The 3,850-nt window shown below is 38.1% G+C and overlaps 1 pseudogene; it reads right to left on the reverse strand.

Moving 5' to 3' along the window:
• Window positions 1-1,758: 1,758 nt before the first annotated feature.
• Window positions 1,759-2,626, reverse strand: LOC118001461 (annotated as a pseudogene).
• Between the last annotated feature and the right edge of the window lie 1,224 nt (window positions 2,627-3,850).

Here is a 3,850-nt window from a genome sequence, read left to right on the forward strand (position 1 = left end):
TCCTGATTTCAAAACACCCTCCAAATCTTAACAAAAGAACATGGTATTGACATAAGGCTAGATCAATGGAATGCAATTGAGAGTTCAGAATATAAACATGTGTATCTATGGCCAGCTGATCTAATAAGAATGCCAAGCTCAAACAATGGGGAAAGAATAATTTCTTCGACAAATGGTATTAGGAGAACTGAATTTCCATGCAAAAGAATGCAGTTGATATCCACCTAACACCATACACAAAGATTAACTCAAAATAGATCAATGGTATAAATGTAAGAGCTAAAGCTAATGTAGGAGTAAATCTTGATGACTCAGCTTTGGCAATGAATTTTTAGATATGATATTAAAATCAACTGAAAGAAAAGAAAAAAAATAGATAAATTGGACTTTATCAAAATACAAACTTTTGGATATCAAAGGACATTATTAAGAAAGTGAAAAGACAACTTACAGAATGGGAGAAAATATTTGCAAATCATATATTTAATAATGGTTTACAATCTAGAATATATTAATACTACCAATAAATACTATTAACTTACTAAAAAGTAACTCCTACAATTCAAAAAGAAGAAGAAAAACCCTATTTAAAAATAAGCAAATGACTTAAAGAGATACTCTTACAAAAATCATAAACAAATGGCCACTAATCACTTGAAAAGATATTTAACATCATTATGAGTTATCACTTACACCTATTAGGATAACTATTAAATAAAATTAAAAAAACAAAACAAAACAGAAAGCAACTAGTGTTGGTGAGGTTCTGGACAAATTGTAACCCTTGTACCTTTAATGAAAATAATACAGGCCCTGTGGAAAACAGTTTGATGCTTCCTCTGAAAGCTAAACATTAAATTATCATATGACCCAGCTATTCCATTGCTGGGCATACACCCAACATAACTGAAATCAGAAACTCAAATAAATACTTGTATATCAGTGTTCATTGCAGCATTATTTACAATAGTCAAAAGGTAAAAACAATACAAAATTCATTAACAGATGAATGAATAAACAAACACAGTGTGGTATATGCATGCAAGAAATATTATTTATCCATAAAAAGTGTTTTCAGGGCTGAACCCTGAAAACATCATGCTAAGATAAATAAGCCAGAAAACAAAAAGATAAATATGTGATTCCACTTACATGAAATATCTAGAAAGGTAAATTCCTAGAGGCAGAAAAAGGGTTAGCAATTACCAGGGGCAGAGAGAAAGAGGAGTTACTGTTTAGTGGTCACAGAGTTTTTCTTCTTTCTTTTTCTTGGGGTGGTCAAGATCTTTTATTTCCTGATTGATTGCTTGATTTGAGATTTTATTTATTTATTTGACTGAGAGAAAGAGTGCATGAGTGGGGGTGGGGAGGAGCAAGGGGAGACGGAGAAATAAGTTCCTCACTGAGCAGGGAGCTGGATGTGGGACTTGATCCCAGGATTCTGGAATCATGACCTGAGCCAAAGGCACACAATTAACCAACAGAGCCACCCAGGTGCCCCTATTTCCTGATTTTAAAAACTGTCACCATCATGGACCTCCTAGATTCTTCTGTACCTTTGTCCCAGTGGTTCTTGGCAATAGCTCCACACAGCTCCTCTCCTGCTCCTGCCTCTGGCCCTTCTGGTTGCTTACCCAACAGCCTGAGTTTGACAGATCAATTTGCTTTGTCCCTCCAACCTGTGGGAGTAAGAACTGGACTTTTCTGGCTGGTGGAGTGTTCCTCATCAGCCAGTGTTCAAGCCCAGCCTATTACTTATTAATTCTGCTTGCTCTTGGCTTTTGTGGCTTTGGCATCCAGCATGTTCTGGACATGAGTGAGCTGCTTTAGAGAATCAAGCATGAGGATTCCAGCCACAGGGCATTCATGAAGACAAAGTAAAACCAGAAGCAGAGTGGGTGGTCCAGCTCCCCATGCTGGAATCTGTCCTGGCGCTCTGTCAGGAAAGAGAGCACCAGGAGATCCACAGAGACCACAGGCTGTAAGACAAGGCAGAGGGGCTGCTGGTGGAGAAAGGCGATCACCACCCATAGGCTAAGTGGTCTCCATAGGCAAGCTGTGATGGTCTCCATGCATATTGTGAAGTTGTCACTCAGGTTGTATCAGCTGCCTCCTGTGGCACAGGCTTTCCAAAGTTGGGACAAGAAAGCTTGGTCTTGGGGCTCCTGGGTGGCTTAGTCAGTTAAGAGTCTGCCTTTGGCTCAGGTCATGATCCCGAGATCCTGGGATCAAGCCCCGCTTTAGGTTGCCTGTTTAGTGGGGAGCCAGCTTCTCCCTCTGCTGTTCCCTCTGCTTGTGCTGTCTTGCTGTCTCTGTCAAATAAAGAAATAAAATTAAATAATAAAAAAAAGAAAGCTTAGTGTCCAAGAAAGTCTTTGTGGTAGAGGCTGAACCAGCCCTCAATCACCATGTGAACGAACCCACATACTGCAAACCAGCACAGGGCAATTGCTACCAAGTCCCCAGGGGAACAACAACAGTATAACTTGATAACAGCCATGTGGTTGCAACCAAGACCCCAGAGACAGGGAAGAGGCCAACTAGGAGATGCAGAGTGGGGTATAAAATTGTCCAGCCTCGGGTGCCGAGGCCAGTATGGGTACAAGGGGCTGGTGTCAGTGGTCATGTATTTGTAGGCTGATGGCTGCAAGAATGAAGAAAATTGGGTCATGGAATTTCTGTTTGGGGTGATAAAAAAGTTATGAAGATAGTGGTAATGACTGCATCTGGAATAGATAGTGAATATAATTAATGCCACTTAGTTGTATGCTAAAAATGACTAATATTATTAGATAGATGATGATAAACATGTTAGATGGATAGATGATAGATAGATAGATAGATAGATAGATAGATAGATAGATAGCTGTACTATAAGTAAAATTAATCAACAAAGTTGGAAGTTTGGAAGAAAAATGTTCATGGAAAACCACTATTGCTTTCAGGAAATTAGAAGATTACAGTAAACCCTGAAAACTGCCTTTGATAATCACTGGTACCTGAAGCACTGACCTGAGTGACACACCTAAGAAATCCTGAAATTTAATGTAAACCTTACACCTTGTATTATGAAAAAAAAAAAAAAAAAAAAAAAAAATCCATGTACTGCCAATGGAAAAAAAAAAAACCTTCACACCATCTTCTTCATTCCAATATTGCACAGAATTCTATGGGAAAGAGAGCCTAGAAATTAAGTTATCAAAATTTTCTCCTATTTTGTAGATGGAATTGCAAGGGGCTGCAGTTGATTTCAAGATGATAACAAAACAATGAGATAGTCCATAAGCTTGTCAATTCAACATCCAAATGTATTTTTCCATTTAAATTTAATCTGGAAATAAAAATTATAACAACTGTATTACTTGTCTTCCTAACATGATAGTTGTTCTTTAATGATGGTGCTCATCACTTCTCTGAAAAGGAGGACCAAAAACTCATTTGTCATTTGCCATTTGCTTCCTCTTCTAGATCAACCACAACCTACCTTTGGATAACCTATAACCTAAAGATTAAATTAGAAAGTTAACTATTTTTTTGTGAGAGAGAGACAGCAGAGTGCCCCTAGTTAATATTTTTAAACATCTGCATAACAAAACAAAATGATATAATTAGAGGCATTATGGTGTACCTGGGTGGCTCAGTCAGTTGAGCGTCCCAACTCTTGATTTTGGCTCAGGTTGTGATCTCAGATTCCTGGGATAGAGCCCCTCATCTGACCCCCCATTCAGCAGAGAGTCTGCTTGAAGATTCTCCCTCTCCTACTGCTCCTCCCCACTGCTCATGCGCTCTCTCTTGCTCTAAAATAAATAAATAAATAAATAAATAAATAAATAAATAAATAAATAAATAA

The sequence above is a fragment of the Mirounga leonina genome, unplaced genomic scaffold, assembly GCF_011800145.1.
Source record: "Mirounga leonina isolate KUSES-001 unplaced genomic scaffold, KU_Mleo_1.0 Mir_53, whole genome shotgun sequence".
NCBI lineage: Eukaryota > Metazoa > Chordata > Mammalia > Carnivora > Phocidae > Mirounga > Mirounga leonina.